Genomic DNA, 21,019 nt, shown 5'->3' on the forward strand with positions numbered 1-21,019 from the left:
CACTACACTCTTTCGTAAGGCCACGGACAGAAATTCCCTGCTTCAGGCTACCAGTTGCCATCCTCCAGCTCTAAAGCAGGCACTGCCAATCTCCCAATTCAAAAGAGTTGTCAGAAATAATAGTGACCCTGTACAAACAAAACAACAACTGTTAGAAATGAAGTCTAGATTTCTTCAACAGGGATATAATGAGCAGCATCTAAATAAACATCTGGAACAATTCTGGGATCTGCCACAAGAAGAAGCCCTACGTGCAACGACCAGGACAGCGGATACCGACAGGATGACATATGTGACAACATACACTGTGGACAAACAGAATTTACCAGCAGTATTAAGGAAGGACTGGGAAATTGTGCAGTCTGACCAGACTTTACCTTTTGTCAATATGGGACCACCTAGAGTCTGCTTTAAAAGATCTAGATCCATTCGGGACATTCTTGTCAAGGTGGATCCGATTGAGTGTTATACGAAAACAACATGGCTAAAACGTTCAAAACCAGGCTGCTTTAAATGTCTTGGATGCACTACATGTAGTGGACTCAGTGCTACCAAGTTCTTTGTACACCCACATACCAACAAAAAATTCTACATAAGAAATCGTGTTACTTGTACCACTGAATATGTTGTCTATTTGATTCATTGCCCCTGTGGGTTATACTACGTGGGCAAAACAATTGATGACCTGCGGACCCGCATGGCCAACCATCGCACTGCAATTAGAGCAGCCATTGATAAAAAACAATCTGACCAACCTGTGGCCAGACATTTTGCACAGGCTGGCCATGCGGTGTCCAACTTACGTTATGTCATCATTGATCACGTTCCCAGGCCCAATAGAGGGGGAGACAGGGCCAAACTACTTCTACAAAAAGAATCCAGATGGATCTATACATTGAATACTATAACGCCGAATGGGCTAAATGTAAATTTAGATTGGCACTGTTTCCTATAAAAAACTGTTCACAAAAAATTGTTGATGATTAATTGATGGCTTATTTACAGATTTATTTCTAGATCACTTATATATTCATGTTGTATTAGATATATAACCTTTAGTCAGATTACAAATTGTCTGATATATTGAATACTTTGATCTTGGGATACTATTGCCAAATGTTTCGTCTAATGTGTTGTTGTTATTTTTCTCCAGCAGAATTGTTATTAGCCCTGTATAATACTACCCGGCTCTTACGGCTTCCTTTGGCACTTACAGTGCAGATGGGCGTGTCCGTAGGACCCGGCGTCTGATGTCAGATTGTGAGTATTGTTGATTCCGGTTGCCATGACTACCCCCGGTTCTGCGCAGTGGCGCAGGGGGAACGCTGTGGACACTTCCGGCATAGAATCTTGGTGGAGGGTCAGGTAATATAAGTCTGCAATGTATGTATATATTTTATTGGTCTGAGGACGGGACTTACTACCCCGAAACGTCACTGGTGGATTAAACACATCATTTGTTAAGACCCGGCGAGTGCGTCTCCTTTTCTTATATACATGTTCATTTTGGATGCACCCCGGGCACATATTGCTTACTTATTACAGTGAGTGCGGAGCTCTGGGATTGTTTTGTATATATATATATATATATATATATATATATATATATATATATATATAAAAATATATATATATATAAAAAATGCATATCTGCCAAAAGGGCATCTACCATTTGTGTATTGGTTTTAAATATAGAATTTCTACAGCATTGTCAAATAATCATAAATACACTGCTGCTAAAAAAATGTGTTTTTGTGGACCCCTAGCCCCACCATACAACTACTACCACACTGAAGTTACAATCCAAAATTGCACAAAGAAATAAAAAACATTTGCTAAATAAGTCCTACCTCCTCTTCAAATGAAAGTGATCTGCTGTCTGACTCAGGCACACACTGTACAAAGTGCCAAGTCCGTCTCACACTGAGCATAGTGGTTTAGTGCACACTAAGAAATCCTCTCAAATGCTAATACTTTACTCCTTGTAATAACATTTCCCATGCTCAATTAGCACTCTGCTGTAGTACCCACTGGTGGCTGCCAAAATAAAAAAAAAGAAAACATTTTTTTTTGTTTTTTTTTGTTTTTAGTTCTTGCCTCATGGGGCCCCCCTCGCTCATTGGGCCCCTGACAGGAGTCACCCCTGTCACCCCCTGATGGCGGCCCTGCACATTAGTCTCTTGTGATTGGCTAACTAGATGTGTTCAGCTAGCTGCCAGTAGTGCAAAGCTGTTCCTTCAGCAAAGGATAACAAGAGAATGAAGAAAATTTGATAACAGAAGTAAACTGGAAAGTCATTTAAAATTGTATGTTCTAGGAGAGAGGCTGGTGGGAGGAGCACAGGTGCAAGGACGTGCACACACCTGTACTCAGTTTCCCTCTAAGAGCTGTTAGCAGAACTCAGCGTGCTTCAAACCCTTGTCCTGGGTGGCTCTTTTAAGCAAGTGGAAAAGAAAAACTTATCCTACTCCCAGCACTCTGACAGTGCCTTACCAGCGCACTGGGCTGCAAACAGCAGCAACTTATTGGACTGATTGTTCATGGTAATATCGCTTAAAAAACTAAAATCCCTCAAAATTGAGAACTTATATAAATACCCAGGGCATATGAACTCTTATTCTCATATAAAACCACCTAAAGTCCTGGAGCAAGAAACAAAACTTCCACCGGTGCTGCGTGAGGGGGGGTCTAGCAGCGCTACAACCCTCAATTCTAGCCCGTCAACCCCCGTGTTAAGAGGGAAGAATCTCTGAGGATTGGGCTTTCCTCCACCAGAGAATCGTTATCTCCGCCTGCCTGGGTTGGCTCTGAGCTTGGTCGACAGCGGAGGATCTGGCCGCTTGCCCCTGCCGTGGATGGATCACTGACCGGCCGGAGACAGGGCAGCTTCATCTGCGAGGAAGGCAGGTTCCGTATGCGGAGCCGGTGACGTCGAGGATTGTCAGGAGGCAGGCGCGACCTGCGCTGTGCGTGTTTGGCGTTCTGCCGAAATTGGAGGAGGCTCGACCCTGGTCTGTTCGCCGGCTTGCTGAGACAGGTGGAGGCTTGGCACTGGCTCCGCTCCCCCCCACCGGTGCTGCGTGGGGGAGCAGAGGTGCGGGCAGGTAGATTGCCTTTTTGACGGCGTTAGCCGTACAATCCTTTTTGAAAAAGCTCCAGGTGAAGAGACAGGTATTTCTTTTTTTTTACTTTAAAGAACACTCATTGACTGTCTTTACTAGGAGGGCCCTGGGTCAATGATCACCTCTTACCGGTAGATGAACTTTTTCTTGTATTATCTAAACTCAAAAGAACTTGGACGATATAATAATCAGTGATAGTTAATATCACTGCAACAATTTAGTACCTTACAAAGTGCTGTGGGTTATGTTAAATTTGGCTGTATGTTATATTTTTCTTTTAAAAAAGGGGGTTTTGTTTTTTCTTCCCTACAAAATTTAACAGATACCAAGCAATTAGTACTAATAGGTCTAATAAGTAAAAGCCCTTATAATCTGACTCCAAATGTGCAGGGGCTATTTTTGAGGGTAACACTGCTACTTAACAAAAGGAACAAGTAAGCAACCCTTACTAACGATTCTACTTTAATCCCATGTTTAAAATTTCCCTAGAGTTTTAATACCCTGACAAATGCTAGCTACAAAGACAAAGTTAAGCCTGTGTGGGGGAATATTAGAAGAGAATTATCTCTATAAACTAAAGGTATAAATAAGGCCATTTTTTCAAAGGCTTGTGAATCTTAAATATAGATACAAATTGTCTAGAACCTATCTCAGTGGCTGGCACACAAGGTCAGCAGTAATATCTTTTTCAAAATAAGACAAAAATGGTTAAGCTCTAGGAAATAGGGGTAAATCACGCTGATTAATTTTTTGTTATTCTTAGGGCTTGTTTTTTTCCCTTCCTTAATTATATTTAAAAAAAAAAAAAAAAGAAAAAAGCAGTTTATGGCTTGAAAGTTTAAACAAATTTAATTACAAAACTAATTGGGGTTGTATTACTTATCTCTCTTGGAAAAATACTGAAATGAATGGAGAATTGTTTTTTTTTTTTTTTTTTTTTTGAGGGACCTATTTCTAATCTTGCTATATTGTGCCCTACAATGTAAACACTATGTTACAGTGTGAATATATAGTGTCACGTAAGATTGTTATACAATGTTATTATGAGTGTTCATTGGTAAAATCAGGTGAAATTTATCAGACTACACAAAAGATTGAGTAAATGATATTAGTCAGATATTCTGAGAGTAAGTCAGACTGCAGAGAGTTCCCCAGCACGTGGCTTAGTAGTAGTTAATATAGAAGGGGGAAAAAGCAAAGGGAAGGAAATTATCCCTATTATATGATCATTATAAAGTGAACAGAGAGTTTAAAAGAAAAAAAGGAGAAAAAAAAAAGAGGGGAAGGGAGGAGGGAGGAAAGAGAAAGAAAAAAGAGAAAAAACTATTTACTATCTTAAAATCTAAAAAATAGAAATAAGAATCTCTAACCAAGCAACGTCTGTTTTCTGAAGATATACTGGTACGCATACTGTAATTGTTTGAAAAATATATAAATAATTGACAAGGAAAAAAAGGGAAAAGGAAATAAAAACTAAGGGTAGATTACTCATTTTAGGAGAATACTACTCTTTCAAATTGTCAAATTTCTCTGATTGTAGAAAAATTGCTTATCTCTATGACTGAGGTGTTCTGTAGTCACAGTTTTTTTTTCTTTTCTTCTGCACAGCTTGAGTAAGCTTCACATTATCACACACTCTTTTCACTTTTGAGGGTTTTTTTTTTTTTTTTTTTTTTTCTCTTCTTTCTCTTTTTCTCTCCTTCTCCCCTCTCCCACTCTGTCTCTTAGTTCACATCACCTGAAGCTCTTGAACACTTAAATTCACCTTTTTTGTCCCTACGGACCTTTCACACAGGAAAATATTCCTCATACTACACTCTCACAATCCTAGCACCAATCTATGGATAAATTTCTCACAGCTCACATCAGAACTCCTCCCTCAGTCATGGCAGGTAGGCAAAGAGAGAAGAGAAATAAGAATACACCAGAAACCCCAATAGAAATACAAGCTAGCAGTCCTCCAAATACATGTGAACAAATAGATATTCAAACGCTAGTCACAAAAATTTCTGAAGCCCTTTCCCCCAAGTTTGAACAATTAAGAGATGAGATCAAACAGGATATCAATACCCTAACTACAGAGATACACCAATTTTCTGATAGGATTACTGAGGCAGAACAAAGAATTTCTGACTTAGAGGACACCACTATAAACCACAATTCCAAATTTAATGATATATATACTAAACTTGCAAAAACACAACTAAAACTAGAAGATCTAGAAAATCGAGCGAGAAGGAATAACATTAGAATTATAGGAGTCCCTGAAGAAAAACAGTACGAGGACTTAAATAAACTAATTGCAGTAGAAATACCACACTTATTGCAATTGCCCGAAACATACCCCCGAATTATAATAGAAAGAGCTCACAGAGTAGGCTGGTATAACCCGGAAAGAGGGAAAGATCGGCCTAGGCCTATCATAGCTAAAATACTAAACTACCAAGATAAACTCTCCTTACTTCAATACTACAGAAAAAATCAACCCATCTTTCTGGGAAACGTTAAAATAATGCTCTTCCAAGATTTTTCTGCGGAAACTTCAGCCAAAAGAAGAGAGTTAACACCAATATGTACCCGTCTAATAAACCAAGGCTATCAAGCCACTGTAACATACCCAGCTAAACTTAAAATAACATTAGAGGACAAGGCCCATTTTTTTGAAACAGCCAAAGAGGCTGAAAGATTTATGACACAGCTCACACCCCCAACACAAAACAAGAGGTGAAAATGACCAACGAAACAAAAATAACTCAATTGAGGGTTTCGTTTTTTGTTTTCATACTTTTCTTTTTTTTTTCTTTGCTTATTCAAGCTTAACAATGTACACTCAGTCCAAAAAATGGGAGGATGCATCGATCAGAGGAAATCTGATTATAGATGCACAAATTAGGGAACAAGGTTTCCGGGATTATCCACTAGTAACTGGGACTGAACTGGGGGGGGGGTTTGGTTGGGAGGGGGGCGAGTACGAGAGGAGAGTTTTACCCCTTTTTTTTTTTTTCCTTTCTTCTTTCTCTTTCCATTCTTTACTTTCTAGAAAATAATGTCTGACAATCCTTGTATAATGGCCTCTTGGAATATTGGAGGTCTAACATCCCCCATAAAAAGAAATACGATCATAACTGAGCTTAAAAAGATGCATGTGGATGTGGCCTTCCTCCAAGAAACCCACATTAAAATAGAAGAAGTATACAAACTGAAAAGGTCTTGGGTTCGCGAAGTTATAGCCTCCCCGGCGCTAGGAAGGAAAAGAGGGGTAGCAATCCTATTAGGGAAAAAAATAAAAGCATCATCCACAGTTCTCGAAGTAGACCCAGAGGGAAGGTTTTTAATAGTAAAGGTTAAAATCCTCAACACTACATATACACTATGTAATTTATACGCACCCAACATTATTGATCATGATTTCTGGGAAAATCTACAAAATAAGATATTGGCAAAAGCAGAAGGAATGTTAATAATAGGAGGAGATTTTAACATGTCCCCGTACTATGCCCTAGATAGATTCAGACATAACACTACAATATTGAAAACCAAAAAAGATAACTTAGAAACTAAAATCTTCAATAAATTATTTAACAATTTAAGAGTTAAAGATATATGGAGGTCTCAAAACTTGGATGGTAAAAACTTTACTTGTTTATCAAAAGCCCACAAGTCCCTTTCGAGAATAGACTTATTCCTAATAGACGAAAAATTATTGAATTTTAAAATCAAAGCTAAAATTCTCCCGATTATAGTCTCGGATCACGCCCCTATAACTATTGAAATCAGCTCACATGATTTTAAAACCAAAAATAATCAATTTCACTTTCCTCAATATCTGGCTACTGACCCAGAATTCAAAACAATGTTAAATTTAAAATTTGAAGAATATGTCTATTTAAATAGAGAATATATTAATCGCCCAATAATATTTTGGGAGGCTGCAAAAGCAGTCATGAGAGGAGAGATATTGGCATATAATATCAGGAGAACTAAAGATTATAAAAAAAAGGAAGAAAATATTATCAAAAAGTTGTCAAATGCTTATAACAGCTATATAGTAAATAAAACGACTGAAACCTGGAACAATTACATACAAGTCAAGAAAGAAAGAGATTCTTTTCTCTTGCATAAAACAACGCAACGTGAACTGAGACTTCAAGCGAAGTTGTATAAATACGGGAATAAGGCAGGCAAGTTACTTTCTAGATTAGTCAAGCAAGATAAAGGGAATACTATAATTGAGCATATTCAGAAGGACGATAAACTCTTCTCAGACTCAGAAGAGATTTTAAAAATAATGGTAGATTATTATCAAAGTCTGTACTCTTTAAATGCATCCAATAGCAGAAATAGTGAGGAGTTCTGGGAAAAGATTTCTTGTCCAACTATTTCAGAAGAAATGAGTGAAATGATGAATCTCCCTATTACAGAGATAGAGGTCGTGAAAGGGATAGAGGAACTGCCCATTAATAAAGCGGCAGGACCAGATGCCCTGCCTAGTGAATTTTATAAGTTGTTATCACCCTCCATAGCCTCACATTTAACAAAACTGTACAATGATATGTATAGGGAGGGCACTCCACCATCAAACACCTTCTCAGCCTCCTTTACTACCCTTATCTTAAAACCTGGGAAAGACCCTACACAAAAAGAGTCGTATAGACCTATCGCTCTTCTCAATACAGATTACAAACTGTTGACATCTATCTTGGCACGTAGACTACAAACCCCCCTTGCACAGATAATACACAAAGATCAGGCAGGTTTCATGATAAACAGAAACTCCTCGGCTAAAATCCGTGAGCTATTCCTTACGATAGATTTTTTTAATGTACAACCGAGCCAAGTCCAAGAAATAGAACATAATATTAGCGATAAGGCTATTATCACAATTGATGCCGAGAAGGCGTTTGACTCGGTCCACCATGATCACCTTCTTCATACACTCTCTCAATTTGGTTTTAGAGGTCATTTCTCTAAATTTATTGAAAATCTTTATAAAACAGCTTATACCAGGCTCCTAGTTAATACCAGACAATCATCTACTATTCATCTAGCTAAAGGCACAAGACAAGGATGTCCTCTTTCACCCTTGCTTTTCAATATTGCAATTGAACCTCTCGCGATTCTGGTTAGACAAGATATAGAAGGAATTAAAATAAGGAAAAAGGAACTCAAAATCTCGCTTTATGCTGATGATATTCTAATATACATGAGAAATACTCAGTTAAATATCCCTAAACTCTTGTCTATTATATCACAGTTTAGCTCATTTTCGGGTTACAAGATAAACACTAACAAATCGGAACTTTACTGGGCAAGACCTCCAGATCAGCCCCTAGATAACATGCCCTTTAAAATTGCAGAAGAAGCATTTAAGTATCTGGGTATTATAATCTCCTCAAACCCAGAACAATGGTATTCTTTCAACATACCCCCAATTCTAAAAGTAATTAGAGAAACAATGAAGTACTGGCAAAATTTACCTATTTCACTTTCAGGCCGAATTGCCCTTTATAAAATGATATTATTTCCAAAAATCCTATACATCTGTCAAAATATACCAATTCTATTAAAGGAGAAAGATATCAAGATCTTAAACACGGCACTTAGAAAATTCCTATGGCAGGGCAGGAAACCTCGAATATCTCTTGAAAAGCTCTTTTTGCCCAGAAAATTTGGAGGCTGTGCTTTACCTGATCTACGGTTATATAATCTAGCATTCTTAGCTCGTATAGTAATAGATTGGATCTGCCTTAAAGATTATGCAACAAACAATGATCTAGAAAAGAACGTTAGCTTCCCCTATCTTCCAGTAGCCCTAATCCATGTAAGAAGAGGCGAAATTCCAAAGGAAATTAAGAAACTTCAGTCTATTTTTATCCCAATCAAAGCTTGGTTAAAGATATGTAAAATTTTAAATATAAATGAGAAAATTTCTACCTATTTACCCTTAAAAGGAAGCCCATACTTTGAACTAGGGTTACAAATATCACCTCTTACAAGATGGGAAGCAAACGGTCTTGAAAGAGTAGCGCAATTAATCGATATGTCAAGGAAATGTATTAAATCATTTTCTGATCTCAGAAGTGAATTTGACATTCCACAAAAAGATTTTTTTGTTTATCTCCAAGCAAGACACTATGCTTGGAAGTTAATAAATGAAGCAGGTTGGAATTGGTCTCTGGGTCCATTAGAAAAATCGATAGCATTAGCTAATGGGGGCCAAATGTCAATATCTTTATGCTACCAAATGCTAAAATTAAGTAAAGGCGTGAATCATATTAACAACATTGAACTAAAATGGGCCCCACTTATTGAACCAACTTCTATAGAAACAGGATATATTCAAACTTCCATCTTAAAGGTAAATCAAACAACATTCTCCTCTACTTGGAGGGAATCACACGTGAAACTTTTGCATATGACTTATGTAACTCCTGAAAAGGGACATAGATGGGGCAATACACAATTTAACAAATGCCCAAAATGCTCAATGGGAGCGGCGAACCTAAAACATATGTTATGGATCTGCCCAAAAATAAGAGAGGTATGGAAGAAAGTGGAATATTGGTTAAATAGAAAGCTTGGTATACCTTATGCGATTCTCTCTTTTATAAATGTAATTTTTCTTAAAACAGATGAAAGACTCCCCCCAGATAAGGAAAAGATAGTAAATGTCACAATATTAGCAACAAGATACCTAATCTTTAAAAAATGGAAAGAAACAGCAACTCCCAGCATCCCAGAGATAAAAAATTGTATAAAAAAGCAATGTATACTTGAACAATTTGATACAAAATTATTTGAAACCCAAGATGTTAACAGGTTCTTCCAAAAGTGGTCATCATTTATAAAAATCTTTCCAAAAAAAGAAATAGACCATCTAATTTATCCCTTCAGGAATTCAGATTTAGTTTTATTAGGAATTTGGTAAGAATAGAAACCAGTCCTCCTTGCTTCCCCTCTTCTCTCCTCCCCCTTTCTTTTCCCTTTTTTTTTTTTTTTTTTTTTTTTTTCCTTTCTCTTTCTTTCTCCCAATCTCATTTCTCCCGGCCCCCCCCCGTCGCTCATTTCCCCCCTCATTATGTTCATTTCTTTCTAATGCATTAAATTAATATCTACGTTTGATATGGGTACCCTGTAAACCTAATAAGACACTTTCCCAATACAGTTAGGAATAACAGTGAAGATAATCTAAGGTCCAAGAGACCTACACATGTAGTAATCTTAGATAAAATATTAGGTTAGATCAAGATAGATGGAATTAGTGGAATCAGTCAATATACAAGAATAAATTGGGACTGACTTTGTCAAGTTACTTGTATTTTTTTTTTCTCTTCTTATCTTGTTCATGTAGATTATAAGTAATGTTATGTTTATTTTTCCTTTGATACATAGCCCTGCGAGGCGTAACAAGAACCTACATGTAGTAGGACCCAAACAGATATTGTATTGGAGATTGTATAAAAATAAAAGATTTAATAAAATTGTATGTTCTATCCAAATCATGAAAGAAAATTTTTGGCGTTTCCTGTACCTTTAATACTTTACTTTTCCAGCACTATTGTGTGTTGCATTTGAGCACAACACATATCTCACCTTTTGTAATATGAACAATGATAGCGCACCCTGCTCTATCCATTAAAAGTATAGGTTGTGCTAAAAACCCATGTCATTGCATTAAGGTTCTCTGTTTATTCTTATTACCATTCCCTTGCAATACCATGTTGTGTAATATTCTTAGAGGGGAGTGATATGGATAATGCACTCTGTGCTATCAATTACGCTACACTTGTAATCTACGCTATGATTGGCTGTAGCACAATATAAAGGTTTAATTTAGTTGCTTCAATAAAAACTAATGGCTCCTTTTGGAAGGTCACAATGATTCGCCAGGTAAGGAGCTTCTTAACCCCATTCACAATATCACTGATACCTAAGTCATACAAGTACCAGTGTAACTGCTTGATATTCCTAACTGTAATTTGCCTTAACCACAATTATCCTTAAAGGGACATTAAACCCAACATTTTTCTTACATGATTCAGATAGAGAATAACATTTTAAAAAACATCCCAATTGACTTCTTTTATCTAATTTGCTTCATTCTATAGATATCCTTTGTGGAAGAACTAGAAATGCACATGGGTGAGCCAATCACACAAGGCATCTATCTGCAGCCACCAATCAGCAGCTACTGAGCCTATCTAGATATGCTTTTTTCAGCAAAGGATATAAAGAGAATTAAGCACATTGGATAATAGAAGTAAATTAGAAAGTAGTTTAAAATTGCATGTTCTTTCTAAATCATAAAAGACAAAATTTGTGTTTCATATCCATTTAATCCCCAACACAACTAAAGCTAATTGTTACCCTGCCACTCAAATGCAAGTGTCCCTTATAACAATCCAACGCTACACCTGCTAGTATTCCTTATCACAACCCAGGTTTACAACTGCTAGTGTCCTTCATCACAATTGAGACTCACACGTTCAATTACTTGACTTTCTATGCAATAAACATTCATTGCAACTTGCGCCAGATGCAAATATCTATATCTGTGATCCAGCTGCCCAAAACTATTAACCCTAACTGTAAAATCACAACACAGCCCTCACCAAAAATGATTATGCTAGTGACCTGTCTTCCCAATATAATAAATCTCTAGGGATATGTGTGTTGCTATACCCACCACACATACCCCTAATAATTCATAACCAGGACCTTTCCATTTAATCATGAGTATTCAAAATCAAAACCGACCCCTGGACTATTATACCGACCTAGAACCATTAAACTGAGTTGGCCCAACTATACAAAATCAATGTCCCCTAACCTTTAAAATATAAAGAAGAAGAGCACAACACCCAAAAACCCACACCCAAATCAGACCTAAGGTTAGATCCCTGACCCTACAACCCCATATCCACATCAAGGGTCCGATCATAAACCAGACCCTGCAGTCCCATTCACACATCCCACTTCTGATCAGACCCCTAACACTGCAATCCCATGCCCTAACCAGTGGTCCCATACCTTTGGGGGTCTCAAGGCCAGGTCACATTCACGTGACTCTGCTTCTCCTAGTAAGCAGTAAGTTGAAAACAGAAGATGAAAAAGGAAAACTACTTACCTGTCAAAGCATCCCCACTGCACATCGAAGGCACCACTCTCTGTATTGTTTTCAATAACTACAAACAGTGACTTTTTCCTCTCTCTCCATCTAATTTATAAATAAAAAAAGTTATTTTCACTATTTTATAAAAGATCACATTTCTAAAAAAGAAATAAATAACTTCTAAAATAACGTATTTTAAACTTTCTCTTTGAAAGTCATTAGCTTGTGTTAACCATCAATAATAAAAAGATAATTAATGTAAAAAATGCTGGTTTTAAGATGCGCCACATCCAGCCTGTTTCACAGCAGTTAAACAAATACGGTATGACAAGAAGGGACTTTACTTATAAGCACATTCATTTCTAAACAAGTCCCTGTGACATCACTAAGAGACAACAGTGGTATCTACTGAACTAACAGAACACAGTACTTGGCCTACCCACTGATCGTACTCACAATGTGCGATCAAAAACAAGAAAATGCTGATGTGTAGGGTGTGGGTGGCGCCTCTTGGCCTACGGTGTATAAAATGATGCTTCTGATATTTTGTGATATAAATGTGATCTATAAAAGATATATGGATCTCGGCCCCTGTAAGATTGCAGGTAAATGGTGTAAAAATATATTACAAAGATCTCGGCTCCTGTAAGATTTCAGGTAAATGGTGTAAAAATATAATACAAAGATTTATTGATTATAAAAATCATGTACATAAAAAATGATTAAATTAATACAACAAATTGCTGCAGAATGGATGCTAAATTTGACTCAATAAAAATTAACGACACCGGTCTCTAAATATTCTAACTCAATAAAACACATTTTAAGAACACATTTTGACTTACAATCCAACTATAAGCGTATTTCATATAAAACCACAAATATATCATCACAATTGATCAAATCCTGGGCAACAAATGTTATAACTGTATATACTTAAACTTGATTTTGAAGTGGTTAATTTGCGCTATATTATATAGTCTCTTAGGTGCGCAATTTCTGAACTAATTCGTTGGTTAAAGTAACAGTTATCCATACCGCACAAAAGCCAAGGGCTGAGTTTATGTGCTCGTGCACGCTTTCCCCCATAGACATCACAAGGGAGAGAGTGTTAGAAAAAATCTAACACCTGCGATCGCGGAATGGCAAATCCCCATAACGCAACCCCATTGATGTCTATGGGGGAAAGAAAGTTACTTTAAACCTAACACCCTAACATAAACCCCTAGTCTAGACACCCCTAATATGCTGCTCCCGAGATTGCTGACACTAAATAAAGTGATTAACTCCTAATCCGCCACTCCCCTATGCTAAATAAAGTGACTAACCCCTAATCCGCCCACGACATTGCCAGCACCTAAATGAAGTGATTAACCCCTAATCTGCCCCTGACATCGCCGACAATAATAAAAGTTATTAACCCCCTAATCCTCTGCTCCCTGACATCGGATGAGACCACTAGTCTAGACATCCCTAATATGCCGCCCCAGATATCGCCCACACTAATAAAAGTTATGAACCGCTAATCCTCTGCTCCCCAACATCGGATGAGACCCCTAGTCTAGACACCCCTAATCCGCTGCCCCGACACTAAATAAAGTAATAAACCCTAAACCACCGCCCCCCCACATCACCAACACTATAAAAACCTATAAACCCCTAATCCGCCACTCCCTGACATTGCCGACACAAAATAAAGCTATTAACCCCTAAACCGCCAGCCCTCCCACATAGCAAATAAAAAATAAAACCTAATAACCCCTAAACAGCCGGCCCCCACATTGTAACTAATAAACCAAACCTATTAACCCCTAAACCGCTGGACCCCACATCAGCTCTTTTACATTGCCCAAAAAACCCTAATCTAAAAAAAGAGACACTCCAAAAAAAACAAAAAACTAACACTAACCCCAGAATATCTACTCACGGATCCTAAAGTCCGGACATCCATCTCCATCCAGGCAGTGAGAATTCTCCATCCAAGCGGTGAGAAGTCTTCATACAGGCGGCAACATCTTCATCCATCGCGGACGTCTTCTATCTTCATCCTGGCGGAGCAGAGCTATCCAGGACCGGCGATGACATCCTGAGTGGAGCGTCCTCTTCATACGATCACTGCTGTATACTAAAGTTAAAGGGGCAGTCTAGTCAAAATTAAACTTTCATTATTTAGATAGGACATGTAATTTCAATCAACTTTCCAAATTACTTTTATCATAAAATTTGCTTTTTTCTCTTGGTATTCTTAGATTAAATGAAACCTAGGTAGACTCATATGCTAATTTCTAAGCCTTTGAGGGCTGCCTCTTATCACATGTTTTTTAAATCTCTTTTCAACACAAAGAGACTGAAAGTACACGTGGGCCATATAGATAACACTGTGTTCGGGCACAGGGGGCTATTTAAGATTTAGCACAACACAATGCTAAATGCAAGACAATAGATAATAAGCAGTCACAGTCATGTGATCAGGAGGCTGTAAGAAGGTTCCTAGATACAAGGTAATCACAGAGGTAAAAAGTCTATTAATATAACTGTGTTGGCTGTGCAAAACTGGGGAATGGGTGATAAAGGGATTATCCAGGGACAAAACTACAGGGGGTGCAGAGGTCGCAGGTGCGACTGGGCCCCTGAGGGTGGGGGCCCAGCTTTAAAAAAAAATAAAAAAAAATTTAAATATTTTTTTTTAAATAAAAAACGTTAACCTACCACTGCCTGCACTGATATCATGTGAGTGTGACATGACTACAGGGGTTAGTGTTTCTGTTTTACCCATTGGTGTTTATGTGTGTGTATATGGTGTGTGTATGTATGTGACTGTGTGTGTATTTATGCATGCATGTATGTGTGTATGTTTGTGGAACCAGCAAATTACAGACCTTGTTACTACAGCATTGGTGGGGCAGGGGATGAACAGTGTCATTATACAGTACCACTATATACAGTATGGGGGGTGGACCATGTCACTGACTACTGTGGTCACTTTATAAAGTACTGGGCGGGTAGGGTCAGGCCAGCCATCTCACCGGCAGATTACAGACTGTGTCACTAACTTACTATATACAGTTCTGGGGGGTTAAATAGTGTCACTATATATATATATATATATATATATACAGTAATAGGGGTCAGACCATCTCACAGACTGTGGGCACAGGGTACCTCCTTTTGCAGACATATAATCTGATTCACATTTTTTTTCTGTGTTAAATGTAAAAAAAAATAAAAAAAAATGTATTAAATTCACCTTTTTTGAAGGGGGGAGGGGCGGTGGGGGGCCCCTTCTTAGATTCTTGCACCTGGGCCCTGTGGTTTCTAGTTACGCCTCTGGGATTATCTATCTTTAAAACAATAACAATTCTATTGTAGACTGTCCCTTTAAATGCAAGGTACCCTTTTAAAAATGGTGTACCTTGCATTTCTATTGGCTGATTTGATTCTTCAAATTCAAATCAGCCAATAGGATGAGAGCTACTGAAATCCTATTGGCTGTTTAGTTTTTTTAATTGGTAGTTTTTATTTTAATTTTATTAGAATAGTAATGTTAGGTTAATTTATAGTTTAATCTTATTTTTTTTATTTCACAGGTAAGCTTTTATTTATTTAGATAGTTATATTGTAACTTTTAATTTAAAGTTAGGGGGTGTTAGGTTTTATTTAGTGTTTTGCGATGTGGGGGTCCGGCGGTTTAGGGGTTATTAGGTTTAGTTTATTAGTTGCGATGTGGGTGGGAGCATCGGATTAGGGGTTAATAGGTTTATATAGTGTTGGCGATGTGGGGGCCGGCAGTTTAGGGGTTAATAGGTTTATTTTAGTGTTGGCGATGTGGGTGGGTGACAGATTAGGGGTTAATACATTTAATATAGTATTTGCAATGCGGGAGGGCGACGGTTTAGGGGTTAATAGGTAGTTTATCGGTGTTAGTGTACTTTGTAACAGTTTAGTTATGAGTTTTGTGAAACATTTTTGTAATGCAAGCATTTTAGTCAGACCCCACAGCCTGTAATATGGAGCTATGGAAAATCCTGCACTCAAGTTTTTTTGAGTGCGGAATAGACATTGCGTTACAGGCTAAAATGCTTGCGGTATAGGTATACCACCGTGACATTTACATTACAAAAGATAATAGAAGCTACCCTTACAAAAAATAACAAACAAAATTACCAAAAAAAAATAAAAAAAAATATTCCTATTCTAATACCCCCCCAAAAAAATCCCACCCTAAAATAAAAAACTACCCATTCCGAAAAGGGAATTTGGATGGGCATTGCCCTTATAAGGGAATTCAGCTATTTTGCTGCCCATTAAAAAAATAAAACATAATCTTAAAAAACAAAAACACCCCAAAAATGAAATAAAAACCTGTCTAACCCCAAAATTGGTACTCACCAATGATAATGGGCAGCGCTTTAACTTCATACATCGTGGATCCATCTTCATCCCGGTGGCACTCTATCTACATCCATCATGGGTCCGTTTTCTTCCCAGCCTCTTTTAATCTTTCATCCTATTGGCTGATTTGAATATGAAGATTCAAATCAGCCAATAGGAATGCAAGGATACCCCTATATAAAAGGGGTACCTTGCATTCAATCTTCAGTGTTCGGCTGGACCGTATGAAGAGGGTGCTCCATGTCGATCGTCTAAAGAGGACCACCGATGTCGCCTACAACCTTGCTGCCTCCACCGAGATGAAGATAGAAGATGAAACGCGGATGGGAAGATGGACCCGCGGTGGATAAAGATGGAGCGCCGTTGGGATGAAGATGGACATGCAATGGATGAATATGGACCCACGATGGATAAAGATGGAGTACTGCCCATCACCATTGGTTAGACTAAGGTTTTTTTTTATTGTTTAGGGTGGTTTATTTAGGATTATTTTTTATTTTTTATGGGCAGCAAAAAAACTGAATGCCCTTTTAAGCGCAATGCCCATCCAAATTTCTTTTTTGGGACAATGGTAAGTTTAAGTTTTTTTTTAGTTATTTTTTTTATTTTGGGGGGGTGGGGGGAGTAATGTTTGGGGGTAATTGTTTTATTTTATGCAAAATAGCTGTTAGCTTTAGGGCAATACCCTACAAAAGGACATTTAAAGGGCCATTAGTAGTTTATTTTTAAAATAGTTTTTTTTATTTTGAGGTGGGAGGTTTTTGGGGGGGTTATTTGAATAGGAATAATTTTTTATTTATTTTTGGTAATTTTGTTTTGTTTTGTTTTTTGTAAATGTTAGTTTTTTTATTTTTGTATTGGGTAGTTTTTTTTTTGGTAATGTTTTTTTTTTTTTAATAATATTAGTTTTTTTTTTAGGGTAACTTCAGGTTTTAACTTAAAGGGACATTAAACCCATATTTTTGCTTTCATGATTTAGAAAGAGCATGCAATTTTAAACAGCTTTCTAATTTATTGCAAAGACAAAATAAAAGTATTAACCCCTAAACTGCCATCCCCCCACAACCAAAAGTAATAAACTAACAACTAAACCCCCTAATCTAACAAAGGGGTAGCTGTTTTCGCCACTTCTACTGGGCAGATGCTTTGAGGGGGCTCGCAGCCACTGCTCCCTCTAAGCTGTTCGGATTTTGCAGTCAAGGGTCAGGACACATTCCAGCTATTACAGCTTTCGTGTATGTTGTTATCTCTGCAAACAGGTGAGTGAGGCCAGACAGGCAATGCATGCAATTTTTTTTAAACCCTCACTTCTATCTCTCTTCAAGTTGCTCTATAGCATTTAGCATCTATAGCTGCTGCTTTGTATTTTGTAATCCATGGAGATTATCTAATGTGCTTCATTCTCTTGATATCCTTTGCTGAAAAGCACATCTAGACAGGTTCAGTAGCTGCTGATTGGTGGCTGCATATAGATGCCTTGTGTGATTGGCTCACCCATGTGCATTGCTATTTCTTCAACAAAGGGTATCTGAAAAATGAAGCAAATTAGATAATAGAAGTAAATTGGAAAGTTGTTTAAATTTGTATTCTCTATCTGAATCATGAAAGACAATTTTTGGGTTTAATGTCCCTTTCATTTTACAGGTAAGTTTTTCTTTTTTTAGTGTTTATTTTTAAGTTATGGGTATTGTTATGGGGATTAAGTTAGGGGGTTTAGTTGTTAGTTTATTACTTTTGGTTGTGGGGGGATGGCAGTTTAGGGGTTAATACTTTTATTTTGTCTTTGTGATATGGAGGGATGGCAGTTTAGGGGTTAATAGTATATTTTATGGGTGTAAGTGTACCTTGTTATATATTTTGATTGTGTTTTGTGCAACTTTTTTATCATGGAACACACTTTATCAGAGCTCTTAGATCGCAGTATTGACGATTTCAACCCACTGTTATATCAGCGGGAAGACAAAAGGGATTGCAAAATTGTGGTTGCGCTAGCGCAAAGTCCATTGCGCCTCACTTGTAATCTAGCCCAGAGTGTATTTACAGGTGACAAACAACCTGGCCTTATGGGGAAAGAACACCAGCACAGTCAGGTGGTAATCAACCAATGAGCAATCACATAAACCGAAGTGTGCAGCAGGAAATTAAACTATTGTCGCATCCAGACCTGGCACATGAATAAAGACAGACCAGGTGACAATGTTTTTTGCATGGTTTTGGTATCCTATATACAGTGCCGCATATAAATGCAGCACGTATATTTCACCCGTTGCCCGCAATTTTTACTTCCATAGGCTAACATGGGAACGCGTCGCAAATCGGTATCCAATATCCAGCGCAAGGACTTACGTGGCGAAAATTGAGAAATCTTACTCCATTTTTACCTCTCCATAAAAGGCAGCCTTAGCAGGTCTTGCATTGAGTATGGGAGCACTGTAACTCCTGAAAATGCCTGCAAAAATAAACTAATTTCTAACGCATGCCAATGTCTATCTACCTGTCAACCGCAATCCCCCACCGCAATAACTAATAAAGTATATTAACCCCTAAACCGCCATTATTCCACAACACAATAAACCTAACCCCTAACCTAACCCCCCTAACCTAACACCCCCTAAATGAACCCAAATTACCTAATTTACAAAATACTAAAGTTACTATTAAATTAAAAAAACCGGACACTACTTTAAAAATACAAATAAACTAAGTATAAATTAAAGGGACATTCTAATCAAAATTCTGGAGTAGACTGTCCCTTTAAGCTACAATTACAGAAAATAAAAAAATAAAACTATTAACCCCTAAACCGCCATTAATCCACAACGCAATAAACCTAACCCCTAACCTAACCCCCCTAACCTAACACCCCCTAAATGAACCCAAATTACCTAATTTACAAAATACTAAAGTTACTATTAAATTAAAAAAACCTGACACTACTTTAAAAATACAAATATACTAAGTATAAATTAAAGGGACAGTCTAATCAAAATTCTGGAGAAGACTGTCCCTTTAAGCTACAATTACAGAAAATAAAAAAAATATAAGATTAAAGAAAATAAAAAATAAAATTACCAAATTTTAAAAAATTATACCTAATCCCTATGAAAATAAAAAAGCCCCCCCAAAATAAAAAACACCCCCTACTCTAATAAACTGCCAGTAGCCCTTAAAAGGGCTTTTTGCAAGGCATTGCCCCAAGATAATCAGCTCTTTTACAAGAAAATACACAAAGCCCCCCTCAACAATAAAATCCCCCACCCACCAAACCCCCCCAAATAAAATAACCTAACACTAAAAACCTTAAACTACCCATTGCTCTGAAAAGGGCATTTGTTGGGCATTGCCCTTAAAAAGGCATTTAGCTCTTTTACTGCCCACCCTATCTAAATAAAACCCCCCAAAAAACCTTAAAAAAACCTAAGTCTAAGCCCTAGGTTGCTACTCACTGTTCCTGAAGTCCGGGGGAGAAGGTCCTGTTCCAGGCGGTGAAGCTGAAGACCGGTGACCCTGGAACTGAAAACTGGCGACCACGGAGCCATGGAGCGTGGAGGACCCTCTTCGTACGATCTTCACCTCACCCTGGATAGAGAATTCAAGGGACACAATTAAAAATGGCGTCCATTGAATTCATATTGGCTGATTTGATTCTTCAAATTCAAATCAGCCAATAGAATGAAAGCTACTCAAATACTATTGGCTGTTCAAATCAGCCAATAGGATGAGAGCTACTGAAATTCTATATGCAATATTCATATTTATTAAAGGTTTTAACTATGTATTTAATGTAACTATTTACATTCTAATGTTCTGCACATAGCAGAACATGTTCTATATATTTATTAAATAAATATTCATGCCAAAACTGTTAGCCCAAGTTACAGCTCTAGAAATTCTAGCAGAAAATTTCTTTGTACCTTAATCACAAATGCTTGCAGCTTAGGAAATAAATTACCTGAACTCACTTCAATAATGACTAGGGACAACTTGGATTTAGTAGCTATAACAGAATTATGGCACAATGATTCTCAACTTGATGCAACTATCAAGGATACAGGATTAGTAAAGAAAAATAAGGAACAGGAGGCAAATCGTATGATTTTTGTTACACAATTTAATAGACTCAGTAATAAAATCACTGGCATCGTAAAAAACATTGGCACATTTTGAGGGATTGTAACCCTGAGGTGGTTGAATTCAAAGAAAATCCTATGGTAGCTTACAAGAGAAATCGGAATATTAAGGACATGTTAGTCCCCTCAGACATTGGCAGTAATAAACAAAATAGTCAAAGAACTATAGGTTCAAAAAGGAATGGTTGCTACCAATGTCTGAGTTGCAGTAACTGTAGCTCCATGATAAGAGAGGAGAATTTTCATCATCCTATCAATGGGAA

Source organism: Bombina bombina, chromosome 6 (genome assembly GCF_027579735.1).
Source record: "Bombina bombina isolate aBomBom1 chromosome 6, aBomBom1.pri, whole genome shotgun sequence".
Classification (NCBI taxonomy): domain Eukaryota; kingdom Metazoa; phylum Chordata; class Amphibia; order Anura; family Bombinatoridae; genus Bombina; species Bombina bombina.